Source organism: Heptranchias perlo, chromosome 17 (assembly GCF_035084215.1).
Source record: "Heptranchias perlo isolate sHepPer1 chromosome 17, sHepPer1.hap1, whole genome shotgun sequence".
NCBI lineage: Eukaryota > Metazoa > Chordata > Chondrichthyes > Hexanchiformes > Hexanchidae > Heptranchias > Heptranchias perlo.
In genome coordinates this window covers 11100111-11116573 of record NC_090341.1, presented here as the reverse complement: position 1 = coordinate 11116573, position 16463 = coordinate 11100111, and positions in this window count along the sequence as shown.

The following is a 16463-nucleotide window of genomic DNA, read 5'->3' as shown; positions in this document are numbered from 1 at the left end:
CTATCTGGTTCTACCTTGCAGTTATTAATATTCCATCCATACAATTCAAGTCAGAACTATTAAGTGATCTCAAATATTATTGATGACTTGTATTAAAGAGCTGCTTAAATTTTCCTTTATGAAAAATATTTACTTCTATTAGTTTTAAAGTTATTTATATAGAATCATAGAAATTTACAGCACAGAAGGAGGCCATTTGGCCCATCATGTCTGTACCAACTGAAAAAGAGCCATCCAACCTAATTCCACTTTCCAGCTCTTGGTCCGTAGCCTTGTAGGTTACGGCACTGTTTAAATGTGATGAGGGTTTCTGCCTCTACCACCCTTCCAGGCAGAGAGTTCCAGACCCTCACCACCCTCTGGGTGAAAAACTTTTTCCTCAGCTCCCCTCTAATCTTTCTACCAATTACTTTAAATCTATGCCCCCTGGTTATTGACCCCTCTGCTAAGGGAAATAGGTCTTTCCTATCGACTCTATCGAGACCCCTCAAAATTTTATACACCTCAATTAAATCTCACCTCAGCCTCCTCTGTGCCAAAGAAAACAACCCCAGCCTATCCAATCTTTCCTCTTAGCTAAAATTCTCCAGTCCTGACAACATCCTCGTAAATTTCCTCTGTACCCTCTCTGGTGCAATCCCATCTTTCCTGTAATGTGGTGACCAGAACTGTACGCCGTACTCAAGCTATGGCCTAACTAGTGTTTTATACAGTTCTAGCATGACCTCCCTGCTCTTATATTCTGACTCGGCTAATAAAGGAAAGTATCCCGTATGCCTTCTTAACCACCTTATCTACCTGTCCTGCTACCTTCAGGGATCTGTGGGTATGCAAGCCAAGGTCCCTCTGTTCCTCTACACTTCTCAGTATCCTCCCATTTACTGTGTATTCCCTTGCCTTGTTTGCCCTTCCCAAATGCATTACCTCACACTTCTCTGGATTGAATTCCATTTGTCACTTTTCTGCCCACCTGACCAGTCCATTGATATCTTCCTGCAGTCTACAGCTTTCCTCCTCAATATCAACCACACTGCCAATTTTTTGTATCATCTGTAAGCTTCTTAATCATGCCCCCTCCATTTAATCTAAATCATTAATATATATCACAAAAAGCAAGGGACCTAGTACTGAGCCCTGAAGAACTCCACTGGAAACAGCCTTCCAGTCCCAAAAACACCCGTCGACCATTACCCTTTGCTTCCTGCCACTGAGTCAGTTTTGGATCCCATGGGCTTTTACTTTTCTGACCAATCTGCCATGTAGGACCTTGTCAAAAGACTTGCTAAAATCCATGTAGACTACATCAAACAATGCTACCCTCATTGACCCTCCTTGTTACTTCCTCAAAAAATTCATTCAAGTTAGTCACGACCTTCCCTTAACAAATCCATGCTGACTGTCCTTGATTAATCCGTACCTTTCTAAATGACGATTAATACTGTCCCTCAGAATTGTTTCCAATAATTTGCCCACCATCGAAGTTAGGCTGACTCGCCTGTAATTACTCGGTCTATCCCTGTCCCCCTTTTTAAACAACGGTGCAATGTTAGCAGTCCTCCAGTACTCCGGCACCACGCCTGTAGCTAGAGAGGATTGGAAAATGATGGTCAGAGCCTCCGCTATTTCCTCCCTTGCTTCTCTTAACAGCTTGGGATACATTTTATCCAGGCCTGGCGATTTATCTACTTTCAAAGATGCTAACCCCTCAATACTTCCTCTCTCACTATGTTTATCCCATCCAATATTTCACACTCCTCCTCCTGAACTACAATCTCTGCATCGTCCCCCTCATTTGTGAAGACAGACGCAAAGTATTCATTAAGAACTATACCCACATCTTCCGCCTCCACACATAGGTTACCTTTTTGGTCTCTAATAGGCCCTACTCTTTCCTTAGTTATCCTCTTGCTCTTTATGTATTTATAAAACATCTTTGAGTTTTCCTTGGTTTTACTTGCCAATATTCTTTCATGCCCTCTCTTTGCTTTCCTAATTTCCTTTTTAATTTCATCCCTGCCCTTTCTGTACTCCTCTAGGCTTTCAGCAGTATTGAGCTCTTGGTATCTGACATAAGCTTCCCCTTTTTGTCTTATCTTACCCTGTATGCTCCTTGACATCCAGAGGGCTCTAGATTTGGGTGTCCCACCCATTTTCTTTGTGGGAACATATTTGCTCTGAATCCTCACTATCTTCTCCTTGAATGCCTCCCACTGGTCTGACACTGATTTACTTTCAAGTAGCTGTTTCCAGTCCACTTTTGCTAAATCTATGTGTGTTTTTACTTTTGGCCTAATACTGAAATCTTGCCCCTTCTTCGTATAACTAGCTCACAGATCTGAATGTGCAATACTTCCATTTTTATTCTGCTTAGCCCTGCACAAATCTGCTGGAGTTATTTTTATATCTGGCCTTTAATAAGGCCTTAACAAGCTACTGTTTCCTTTTTTTGTAAACATATTTTATCGTGGTGATAAAGATGGAAGAAAAGTCTGCTGCCACTTTCAACTGGTTTTACTCCCACTTTTCCATTAAACTTCAAACGGGGAGGAAAATAGGGCCCTTTAAAGTATCTTTTAATTGTCACGTACTAAACCAAGCTGAAGCTTCTGTTGGACTAATTACAGGAGAAGCCTCTGAAGATGCAACCATTTCAGAGGCTGATGTATATCAGATTAAGTGCTTAGCAGACAAGTGTCATTTAATTTGGTTTTATGGCCAGGGAGAGAGACTGTTCAGAAGTGCTGTGGTTTCTTAGGGGCGGTCTGTAAAGTTTTGTTTTCTGTTCTGGTGTGTAATGTTTCTTCATGGTGCTCGTCCCTTCAAAAAGGAAATTAATATTAAATCAAGGTACACTGTGACTTTGAAATTACAAGCAAACGACAAGAAGGATGGGAAAGACCATTGGACCCATTAAGCCCACTCAATCCAGATATAGTGCTACCACATACATCACCCACCCACCCCTTAACAGTGTAATCTCCTGGAAGAGGCAAAAATAAGGAAAAAATGCAGGGAAGGAGAAAATACTGCAGCCAGCTAAGAAAAACTCTGTGTTTCCTATCTGATCCCCTAAGGCGATCAAACAACGCTCCAGGAGATCACAATAGCCTATTACTCATCATCATCCAAACTAACAAACAACTTACCTGCTATAAGTAGAAATGTCCTTTTCACCTCGTTGTTTAAGGATTTTACATGCCTGCCCTTTAGTCCTATATAAATGTAAGTCATTCTTTCTTTTTACTGGACATGACACTTCAGAATTCAGGTCAAGCAGGGTTCGTGGGCAGGGGATAACTGAATTGGACTAAGAAAGGGGAGGAGAAGGAGGCAGATTGAGGAATGGCAGGGGGTGAGGCGGGGAGGAGGAAAGTGGTGGGGAGGAGGGAGGAGAGGAAGGGAGAGGTGGCGGGAGGGAGGAGGTAGAGGGGAGGAGGATGTGGGGGCAGAGGGGAAGAAGAAAAGGGGAACGGGTGAGGGGAGAGAGCAAGAGAGGGAGGGGCGAGAATGGAGGGAGAGAGGGAGGAGGATGTTGGGGCAGAGGGGAAGGAGGAAGTGGGTGGAGAGAGGGAGGGGCAAGAATGGAGGGAGAGAGGGAGGAGGATGTTGGGGCAGAGGGGAAGGAGGAAGTGGGTGGAGAGAGGGAGGGGTGAGAATGGAGGAGAAGAGGAAGAAGGGTCAGGTGAGGTGGAAGATAGGGAAAGGAGGATGGAGAGGTTAGCTTCAATCAGCTAAGTGAAGCTCAGTGGAAAGGTTGCGGGAGATTTGCTCAGGTGAGGAAGATGCATTTTTGCTCAGGGTGGTCAATTTAGCCTGCAGAGTGGGGGGTCTATGATTCCTGCTCAGTGGAGGGAGGGGTTTGGGATTTATGCTCAGTGTTGGTTGGGGATTGTGATTCTTGCTCAAGGGTCTGCAAATCTTGCTTCTATGTAGGACGCTCCGTGCATTTCCCTCAGTCTGGGGGGGTAGGGGGAGGCGGTGTTGGTGTTGTTGCTGTGCCGGGGGATTGTTACCTAGCGGGGGAGGGTTCTTCCTGGGGTGGGGTGGAGATATTGTACGATTATATGCTGTTAATTTTGCAGTCGCTCTCAATGCTTAGGTGACAAACATCCTTGCTGCCTAATTTTTAATCAGGCTCTTCCAGATCACGTCATCCACAGAAGTTGTCAACCTCCTGGTTTTCTGCTTTCACCTTCATTGTGGGGGTGGGGGAGGCAGTGACAGTTGACAGCTGGCCATTTATCTTTAGTTATGGGGGAGAGGATGGTTGTGATTCATGCTGTGTGGTTATTATTTTGTGAGTGGGGGTGCTCTAGATTATTGGTCATCGGGATGAGGTGGGGAATTTATGGCAATTTATTAGTAATGGGGGGCGGTTGATGGCTTCCTTTAGCAACGAATGCACCTTCCCCAATCATTCTCCGTTACAGTGGTTTCCTCACTATCTTCAGCTGCTTCCAACCTGCAGTCTTCTAGTGATTACTCCTTGTGCATTGTTCAATTGTTCGGCTGCAGCAGAGTTCTGAAGGACTTCTGTATTTATTCCTAGTTCACTCCGAGTCCCTTTTACATTTTCCAGTCGCAGTTTTCGCTGATGGAAAAATCTTCTGGTGCGCATCCGCCATAATGGAATTCCTCAACAGGTAATTTCAAAGACATGTTTTTACTTCTGATTTTTTTTCTTCTGAAATTGCCGAGCTCAAATGTTAATTGACAGTAGTTTTCTGCTCTATTTAACTGCTCCTGGGAGACCATGGTCTCCATTTATTTAAAGAAAAGAATTAATGAGGCTTATTCAGGGTAGGGGATAGGGCTGTCACATAACGTTAGGTGGCTAAGCCATTATTTTTAATCTGTCATGTAACATTATATTTATAATACTATCTACTGGTGCAATACTTCTGGAAATCACCTGCCATTTTGAATATATAATAGATGTTCTCCAATGAATTTCCCATCTTTCCTTGCTGATCCACTTTGTTCGCTAATTGGCTGTTCAACATTCATTCTTAATTCTATGATTGGTTTCTGGACATTTTTTTTGCTGTTGTTTCTGACTTGTCGTACTGCTTTTCTGGGTTTAATGCTTGTGCAATAGTTTTTTTCTGCTGTTTGTTGCTGAATTTTTGCAATACAGGACTTCTTTTGCACAGAACTCCAACTACAAGCAATGTTGCGACCATTAACTTCTACTGTCAGCTCTAACTACACTGCTCAGTATGAGCATTCCAAGGGGCCCTGCAAAGCCTGGCATGGATTTGGAGGAGGAAGAGGAGTTAGGCTGAAGGAAGAAAGGCAGGTGTTCTTGTACCTTAAGCATCTGGCACCTACCTGGATTTGGTCCAGGAGTTACATTTTCAGATCTTGGCAGTACTTGTTGGCCATGCCTGAGGAGACTCCACTTCATGAGACAGCCCTTGACATAGTTATGCCATCCACTGAAGCTTGACCGCCGGACAAAATCTTGCACCTGCACAACTCGGCCCAATGCATTGAACGTTTAAGTCATTGGATCCTTTCAAGCCTCCACAAGCCCCGTTCACCCATCACTCCGGTGCTTGCTGACCTACAATGACCGGTCCGGCAACGCCTAGATTTTAAAATTCTTATCCTTGTTTTCAAATCCCTCCATGGCCTCGCCCCTCCCTATCTCTATAACCTCCTCCAACCCCACAGTCCTCTGAGATCTCTGCGTTCCTCTAATTCTGGCCTCTTGCGCATCCCTGATTTTCATCTCTCCACCATTGGCGGCCGTGTCTTCAGCTGCCTAGGTCCCAAACTCTGGAATTCCCTCCCTAAACCTCTCGGCATCTCTACCTCTCTCTTCTCCTTTAAGACGCTCCTTAAAACCTACCTCTTTGACCAAGCTTTTGGTCACCTGTCCTAATATCTCCTTATGTAGCACGTGTCAAATTCTGTTTGATAACGCACTAGTGAAGCATTTTGGGATGTTTTATTACGTTAAAGGCGCTATATAAGTGCAAGTTATTGTTGTTGCTGCGTTAGTCAAATTCATGTCCATCCAATGCATTGTGTAGGTCACAGAAGCTTTGTTTTCTGGGGGGGGTGATGGAACATTTTTGTCAATTTGCACATGCAAAGGAGGCAACGGTGTGAGAGGCTGCAGCACCATTAGTTTGTGGCAGGTTTCCCTAAAGTGCAGTGCTTCATGGATGGCACAAATGTTGCCATCACAGACCCTTACAATAAACTCATGGCATACATGAATAGGAACGACTTTTATTCCATCAATGTACGGGGTGGTGTTGACCCTCAACAGCAGACTAATGCAGGTGAATGCGCCCTTCCCCCCCCCGAAGCAGCCCCTTTCATCATTCTACCGGGCCAGCATTATTTCATCAAAAAGAAGACACTGTGAAAGATTCTCAGTCTGTCATATTCACAGTGGGAGTCCAGAAGAAGTTGGTCCTTTTTTTACAGTGTTCAAATTCAGGCTCACCAGAATTGATGTTTTTTAATGTCTATGTCTCATTCTGGGCATTATCCTCTGTGGATTTGCATTCTGATAGCTCGTAGTCTCACAAAGGAACACGAGAAGCATGTGGATCATTGTCACCCATAAGAAAAACATAATATTTTACACTTTAGGCAGGATCAAGCACTTTAGAAACATTCCCTAACTCCAGATGCTGTTTTCTAACAGCTCCATTTCTTTTGGGTTTTTTCATTACTTTTATGTAAATCGCTATAGCAACATTAGCCTGTGCTGCCTTGCTATACTGTGCCAGCTGCATATGTCATCCCTTTGCTGTCTCTAGCACTTGAAGGCAATGGAAAAGAATTGTGAACTCTTACTGGCCCTAAACAGACTCCTTTTACTTACAAACAACCCAGAAGATGAAAAGTGAAAATATCTAATTGCAGCTTGGGCCTGCTGAGTGGGATAGGACATTGGTGCATCGAGAAAAATGTGGTTTGATGGATTGTTTTCATTCCAAGTTCATTTGAAGCTGTATCAATTAGCTTAGGACCGTCTAAATTATGATTCCAACATCTTGTGGTAAACTCTACATTTATATGAAGGGGAGAAAATCATCTTGCACGTCAACCAAAAGCAATGTTCAAATGGGAACAAGTTCACAGTGAGGATTGGTCATCCTCCTTTATTGTTAACTCCCAATACTAGAGATAAGCATTCAGATTAATCCTGTCTTTTGATTTTTTTTATTATCACCTAGAAACCAAAGTGAATGGCCAAGGTGTGGAAAACCATAAAGAAATGCCTGACCAAAATTGACTTTCTAATACACATAAACCATAAAGCTGCAAAGCATGATGGATAAAGTTGACCATGTTAGCTGACCAGATGAATACAATAGAACGCTTATGTTCGGTTCCCAGCAAAGACACACAGAAGAGCTATTGTCTGCTGATGAGATAACTGTCTGACTAACTGAAATGAATGACCATATAGCCTTGAGGCTAGGTACAAAACCACTGATAAGAAAACAGTGTTGCTAAGGGAAACGTGTTTCCCAGACTCTGTTAAAGAACCACGAGACAGACATGAGAACACGGGGGTGAGTTCCCTATTTTTGATTGACTAACCACTTGAACCAATGAGAGTGTACATGTACGCCCATATTCTATGATGGACAGACATTACTAATTGAACTGTATAAAAGTTAAATGTTTCATCTGCTCAGCGAAGAGGTGGTTCCAACCATTGCTTGGAACACAGCTTCCCTTGAGCTCAAGCTTCTTTTAATAAATTCTTACTTGTCTGAAAATAAGTGTTTGGAGTTAATGCATTGTGTATAATAGGTAATTAAGTTTTCGACAAAGGGGCACCACATGTTTGAGAGAATAGGAAAGGTGGGACAAATAAAGAAGTAGTGATTAGGTGCAAAACTTGGGTTTTACAAGGCAATGGGCTGTAGGAGGAAGGGAAGATTGAGGGAGATAAGGAGTTCCATAATTTTGAGGACCTGGGTAAGAATGACTTAGAGTAGGAGACCAACTAATACTTTCATGCCTGGAATTTCTATGGAGTTCTTCCAATCTCAGCGGATCAGCAGAAACCCAGGAGAAATGACTGCGGACGCAATTTCTTCGGGGTTTTTGCTGATCTCCCACCAAGGTTATGGCAGGAGATTGTGGAACCCCACAAAAATTCTACCCCATAGTTTTCTTCTTTAGTTACGGAGTTGTTCTGAAATATTAAGAAAAGTTATTGGCGACATCCGAAATTAAGTGATGACCACGTTGAAGTTAATCTCCGTCCTTTCCAGCACCTTCCATTTCCAGTGCTCGCTCACCTGTACAGATCAAGACTGGAAACATCAAAGTCTGTTGTAAAATCAACTAATAATAATAATATAGGAGTCTGATGCCCAGAATTTCCTCTGCACGAAAGTGCTGAGTTCTGGATGGATGGGGGCAAAATTCCGAGCAGGACCCGGTTACACCAGGTCCTCACCCCTTTACTATCCATCAAAATTTCCTTTTGAAGTGAGGGTAGGGACATAAGACGCCTGTCCACATAAAGGTGGGTGTATTATCATGTCATGCAAATGAGAGGCATACATCATACTGGGGCACATTAAATTTAAAATTGCTGGTTTCCCTACTGCAATTGATTGTAGCTACAGCATCTCTATCAATGGCTTCTCTTCCCACCCCCGCACCTTCACCTCGGCAGTCCCCCAAGGATCCATCGTTGTCTCTCTCTTCCTCATCGACATGCTGTCCCTTTGCAACAACATCCGCAGACATGAGGTCAACTACGTGTACGCTGACAACACCCAGCTCGATCTCTCGACTCCTCCACTGCCTTTGTGCTGTCTAGGTCCTAAGCTCTGGAATTCCCTCCCTAAATCTCTCCACCTTTATTTGTTCCTTTAAGCCCTTCCTTAAAACCCACCTCTTTGACCAAGCCTTTGATCACCCCATCCTAAAAGCTCCTTTTTATTCTTTGGGTCCTATGCTGTGGTAAGGTGTTTTTTCCTCCCCCCACACCTGAGGTAAGCACATCAGATGCACCATAAATGTCAGGGATGCCAGCTGCAACGGCCCTGATCCAGAGTCAATTTAACATCCTGTCCAAAAGATAGCACTTCTGACAGTGCAGCATTCCCTCAGCAGATCTGATATTTCTCGTTTTACACTGCCGCCAAAAGTTAAAATTACCCCCAAGATGTCAGCCAAGTTCTTGGCCTTTTCACAACAACTGTCTCACTTTCATTTCGCTCTACTGATTGAAGAAGGGTTAATTTCATATTATTGGAGATGAGCCTCCCTGTTGTACATTAGGTTTTGGTAAAAGACTCACTACTTGCCAGAATGCCCAGTTAGCTACGTCTGCATACTTGATCACATTTGCTGAACAAAATGTCCTTGATTCTAGAAAAGAGACAGCATGCAAAGCAGATGGCTTTCATGTCTTTAGCTATAATGCTTTGTATCTCTTAAAGAACTCATGAATGATTCTATGATGCCACACATGATAATTTTCCAACACTGTTTTTAACCCGTTACTTCCACCGCCTCCCCTCCTTCTATTTGTTTTCTGAATGGTGAGAAACTAGGAACTGTCGAGGAGGAAAGAGATTTGGGAGTCCAAGTACACAAAACCTTTAAAACTAGTAGACAGGTACAAAAAGCAATCAAAAAGGCTAATGGGATGTTGGCCTTTATTTCAAGGAGACTGGAATACAAAGGGGAGGAAGTTATGCTTCAGTTGTCAGGCTTCATCTGGAGCACTGCATTCGGTTTTGGACACCGCACCTCAGGAAAGATATATTGGCCTTGGATGGGGTGCAGCACAGATTCACCAGAATGATACCGGGGCTCAGAGGGTTAAATTATGAGGTCAAGTTGCACAAAGTTGGCTTGTATTCCTTTGAGTATAGAAGAGTAAGGGGTGATCTGATCGAAATATTCAAAAGGATTCGACACAGGAAAATTATTTCCTGTGGTGGGGGAATCATATATGAGGGGATATAATCTTAAAATTGGAACTAGGCCATTTAGGAGTGAAATCTGAAAGCATTTTTTTTCACACAAAGGGTAGTAGAAATCTTAAATTCTATATCCCAAAAGGTTGGGTCAATTGGAGTTTTCAAGACTGACATTGATAGAATTTTGCTAGGTAAGGGTATCAAGAGATATGGATATATACTTGAAAAGAAAAAAAGATGCAAGGTTATGGGGAAAAAGAAAGGGAGTGGGACTAATTGGATAGCTCTTTCAAAGAGCCGGCACAGGCAATATGGGCCAAATAGCCTCCTTGTGCACTGTAAGATTCTATGGAGTTGAGCAAAAGATCAGCCATAATCTAACTGAATAGTGGAGCAGGCTTGAGGGGCTAAATAGCCTACTCCTGTTCCTATATTGTTCCACCACCACCCAGTTGAGGCATATAGCTAAAATGTAGATATAACTGGTACAAATTTGGCTTCTCAAGTCTTTTCATCTAAATTGTCTGGATCTATATTAACAGTCAGTGCGAATCTGTTTTCAGATTAATATTAAGATCCATGTGCTCTTTATAGCCGGTTATCCCCATAGACTGATTCTTCGAAATAAACAGTAACAACATAAAAGATAAACACCTAGTCAGAGCGGTTTCAGTGAACATTTTTGTTTTTGGAAAATTCTACTTAATTGACAAATCTAGTCCTCTTTCAAGGTAATCCAGTGTGACAATGAAATCATGACTTCTTGAAGTCTATTCAGATGGTGAACATTCCAAAGAGAATTATGTCTTTAGTAGTTCTAATGAATTTCTCCAATAGCCTTGAACAGGACTGCCTTGTAGTCCTTTACAAAAACGGTGACTCAATTCTGACTGAGCACAGTCAGAAGAAAAGATTCAAAAATTTCCTCAGAAAGAAGATTTGAAAGAAATGTCCTAGAAACTCGAATAAAAGATTTGAAAAAAATATCTGTGGGGGAGGAAGGTTAATTATCCTCATGGTGTCAGAAAATTGATGCTGAAAATATTGTATCATTTGAGTCTGTGAAAATCAATTCCATTTCTGGGCAATTTTGTCCCAAAGCTGTAGGAAGCCAACAAATGATGTAACGATTTTAACTCTGTACCACTGTCAAGTATTTCTCCACATTGTTTGAAAATGCAAGGTTTGATTGGGTGAGTTCTGTACATTTAAAACTTGACTAAGCGCAATTGTGTTTGATTTGAATAGACCCTTTCAAAGTGTGGCAGAACATGATGAATTGTCAACCAAATGTCCCCTTCAGTGTGTCCAGTCACAGTGAAAAGTTCTCCAATACTATTTTGAGCTTCAAGGTCAATGAAATTTGAAAAATGCATAAGATCAAACAATCAAGATGGTGGCAGTGAGTAAAACTGTATTTAAATGGTAACGACCGCCTCAACGGCCCCGATATTTACGGGGAGGGAGCGGAGGCAACTTTTAGCGAAAATACGCGGAACGCTGCTGAATTTAACGGCAGGACTTAATTTGAATTTTTTTTTCTCTGTTTCCCTGCCGGCAGCCGGCCAGATTAAGAGGCTGGCTGGCTGGCTGGTGGGTGGGAAGGCTTGCGCTAGATGGCCACAGCTGAGGACCGGAGAGCAGGAAGGGAGAGACCTTGGAGGGGCGGTGGGGGAAGGTGGGGAGTGAAGAAATCATGGGGGGCGGGGTGGGAGAGGTCACTGGCGGGCAGGTGGGGGGAAAGAGATGGCGGGCTGGAGGGGAAGGAGAAGAGATGGCGGGGGGGAGAAAAAGGATGACGGGCGGGGTGGGGGAAGGGAAGATTTCGCAGGCCGGGGTGGGGGAAGGGAAGATTCCGCACCTCGGCCTGGAGTTTGCGGTTTGGCATCAGATTGCAAGGGAGGGGGGGATCGTGTGTCGGCCATGGAGAACGTGGGTCGGCCTGGAGATTGTTGGGGGGGGGGGGGTCGGCCTGAAGATTGTGAGGCAGGTTAGTTCGGGGGTCTGGGGGGGGGAGCACTCCTGCTCCTCCTGGCCCACAAGCAGTGCTGGAAAGACACCTGCCTGTTGGATCTGGCCGTTCTCGCCTCACTTCAGCTGCCGAGTTTCCCAAACCCTGGGGAACCCGGCCTGCAGCCGTTAAATCTAAATGGCTGCTAAAATCTGAGGCACGCAGCCTCATTAACATATTACAATTACCGACCGGCCTCTCCAGAGCGGGTTACTCGCCCGAACCTCAATCCGCCCCGGTTAAACTGGAAGTAGGCGCGGTGGCAGCGGGTCAGGGCGGGTTTCACATTTTAAAAAATTTAACCACCCCACCTCTCCCGAAGGCCCTGGGTTAAAATTCCCCCTTTACCTGTACTGCACCTGAGAACTGAGATGGGCAGACTGATTGAAGATTTGACCTGTGGTATCATCCTTCATACTAACCTACCTATTCAGATTCCCATGACCATTCAGGCCATTTGCACTTCATTATAGTTGGCCATTTTAAGCAAGTTCATTGTAAGCATTGATATGGGGTCTTATGTATGTCGAGAACCAGTATCGGTGATCATGGGGGAAGGGCTGATCTGCGTGTAATGTATGTCTTGGGAATGATGGAGTTTTAAAAAAAATATATCATTAGGCGGAAGAGAGTAGCCTCACTATATCCTGGAGACCAGCTATTTTGGAATAGGAGGCACTGAGCTCATTGTATAAACCTAGGAACCAAACAGATACATTTGAGAACAGCAGGGGAGCTAGTTTTGTATGTCTTGGAATCAGGGAACCAGTGTTGGAAATCATTATGTGAAAGATGAGTGTTGAAAATTTAATAACGATACAAAATCCATTGATTTGTAAAGTCCTATTTTAGCAGACTGATAAGCTGGAACAAATTTTTCTTTTATCAAAATATTACGTTAAATATCTGCATTGGCTGCCACTGTTCAGTTAATACTGTAGCCAAGCTGACTGAATAAATTCCCTCTGAGGCAGTTTTCAAATAAACTGTTTCATTTCTTCTCACTGTATATGTATTAGTGGGAGCTTGTCAAAATTTTACAGGAATTCCCTCAGGCTATTGCTAGTCATACATTGCTGGCGGTAATTTAGAGCATACAGCTATGTAAATAAACAGAGCAGCGCGCACACAAGTTGCTGGATTTAACACTGAGCCACAATTGACTCCTATGCTCCGTTTTCCACCCGGTTTATTCGTCCTGTTTACCAGTGCCTCTGAAGCTACAGGTTCCTTTCAGCTTTCCTTTTTCGTTTAAGCTACAGTTTCCGCCTAGACTGATTCTGTGTTACTTTAGTAGCCCATTTTTTGAGCTATTCCTATGTGTGCTTTTACTGATTGTGCATCCCAAATACCACCATCTACAAGGCACAAGTCAGGAGTGTGATGGAATACTCTCCACTTGCCTGGATGAGTGCAGCTCCAACAACACTCAAAAAGCTCGACACCATCCAAGATAAAGCAGCCCGCTTGATTGGCACCCCATCCACCACCCTAAACATTCACTCCCTTCACCACCGGCACACAGTGGCTGCAGTGTGTACCATCCACAGGATGCACTGCAGCAACTCCCCAAGGCTTCTTCGACAGCACTTACCAAACCCGCGACCTCTACCACCTAGAAGGACAAGAGCAGCAGGCACATGGGAACAACACCACCTGCACGTTCCCCTCCAAGTCACACACCATCCCGTCTTGGAAATATATCGCCGTTCCTTCATCGTCGCTGGGTCAAAATCCTGGAACTCCCTCCCTAACAGCACTGTGGGAGAACCTTCACCACACGGACTGCAGCGGTTCAAGAAGGCGGCTCACCACCACCTTCTCAAGGGCAATTAGGGATGGGCAATAAATGCCGGCCTCGCCAGCGACGCCCACATCCCATGAACGAATAAAAAAAAAAAAATTCATCTTATAACCCAAAAGCAATCTGTTAGTGATCCAAGGATGAATTTCTGTAATCAACTTTGATATCTCTGCTGCAGCATGCTTAAAATATCAAGCCAAGCAATCAAGAATGGGACAACTAACTGTTGTGATAAAATGACAATTTTTTTACACAGCGAGTGATTAGGATCTGGAATGCACTGCCCGTGGGGGTGGTGGAGGCAGATTCAATCATGGCCTCCAAAAGGGAACTGGATAAGTACCCGAAAGGAAAAAAATTGCAGGGCTACGGGGAGTGGGACTCGCTGGATGGCTCTTGATGGGCAAAATGGCCTCCTTCCATGCTGTAACCTTTCTATGATTCTATGAAAGAAAGAACTTGTATTTATATAGTGCCTTTCACGACCTCAGGACGTCCAAAAGCACTTTGAAGCCAATGAAATACTTTTGTAATGTAGTCACTGTTGTAATGTAGGAAACACGGCAGCCAATTTGCTCACAGAAAGGTCCCACACGCAGCAATGTGATAATGACCAGATCATCTGCTTTTTTAGTGATGTTGGTTGAGGGATAAATATTGGCCAGGACACAGGGGTGAACTCCCCTGCTCTTCTTTGAATAGTGCCATGGGATCTTTCACGTCCACCTGAGAGGGCAGATGGGGCCTTGGTTTAACGTCTCACCTGAAAGATAACACCTCCGCCAGTAGAGTATTCCTTCAGTACTGCACTGAAGTGTCAGCCTGGATTATGAAACTTTTGGCAATGGTCTTGGGTATAAAGCCATCAATTTCTGGGGAAGGATGTATGGGGAAAGCAGCGGGTTAAATGCCATTTCATTATTGTACTTAATAATACGCCCGCACACATTCTGGTGACAAAGGTTATTGATCCCAGACGGTATGGATTACCATTCCATCAACGGCCTTCAGCTTCCTCAGGAGCATTTTCATAATTTGGGACCTCCTTCCCTTTGGCCTTTAAAGCAGCGTGCACCTCTGATGCATCATTGGGCTGCCTCGCCCGGAATGTGGGGACGGGTCCAGGGCAAGATCCAAGGGCAGATGGGTGTTCCATTCCACCACACTTCTGGCAGAACGGGGCTCCCAGAATTTCTGCCCCTTCTATGTTAGCAGCAGAATAATTCATTGGGGGTGAATTTCCTCGGAGCGTTTCTTACTCGACCACCGTAACTTAAGGCCAACTCAAGCCCAACTTCTACTGAAGTTGCGGCCATGGAGCGGGTGAAGCTCTGAGGAAATTCACCCCCATTGTGTTTTACATGATATAATTTTATAAAACAGGACATCATCTGGCTTTCCAGAGCTGTGTCACTATAGATATTATGTACACGCACACAGAGGCAGAGTAATGTTCCATATATCTTATATAATAAGACTCCATGTCAATGCCGCTGTAGTGTTAAACTGCATTGTAGTTTTTTAATTGATTCTCCCTGTACAATGAGCCTACTTTTCCTGATATATTGTAGGTATTTCGGATTTCCAGGCTTCGCTTCTTAACTGTAGCACCATGCATTGTGATAAGGGATATAGAATAAAATAATCCTTGTTAGCTAGTGTGAGAACCCGCCCAGAATGAATTCTATAACAGCTATGTTACTGTTGGTAAGGATTTTCTAAGTCCTTAAGTAAACGTCTCGCTCGAGCTCACAGTTGACAAAATAGTGACGCCTGTAGTAAAAACAAGTATATTTCTTCCTGAGTGCATTCCAATATAGATGTGGCTTAAGGACTAATTAGGTTCCACAAATGCATGACCCCCCTATTCTGGGCGCCTATCAAAGGTACATCATGAATTCTTTTTATTGCCTCAAAAGTAGGGTTGCCAACTCTGGTAAGGACATATTCCTGGAGCTTTGATCACATGACACCTGATTATGTGGTATTCAATCACGTGATGTTTGATCACATGATGTTCGATCACGTGTCGTTTGCCTACTGTTTTCAAATGTTATTGCATTCATATTTCATTTATAGTGAATTACACAGAGCCGGAATGTGGGGGGGGGGTCGGCGGGGTGGGGAGGGGGATGGGGATTTCCTCCGTGCTTTCAGTGCAGCCAAGTTGATAAACACGGTGGGTGTTTTTACACCAGCGAAGAAAGCTCGGTGCCACAAAATACTTTTTCTCCTGGATTCCTAGCAGCAGCATCCGGGAAAGCAAACCTCAGTCCCCAGGAGAGTCCCGGACAATCCGGGAAAGTGTTGGCAGGCCCAACTCAAAAGCTTCATTAACATGAGTTGCAAAACCCTCCAAGTATCGACCCAATAATAAGTGGAGCTCCGTAGGATCATCTTGTATTCTATTTCGCCCTAAGCTGTGCAAATCCCAAGATTTCAGCTCATCTGCTGTCACTTTCGTGAGATAGTTTAGAACAAGCACCGGTTCCTGCTACTGCTACATTCAAACTCAAAGCAGTCTTGGGGATTGTAATGCAGCAGGGCTTTTTTTTTAAAGAAGAGGTGAAATGCAATTTTCATCCAACAGGGATAATTACATTTCTTTTGTCTTTGGTCAACAGTTACTTTGCCAGTGACTAACAGCAGCTTCAATGGTAATTCTCACATTGTGTGGCACAATTCACATTTTTTATTTGATTTTTTTTTGTCTCAGTAGGGATGTTTT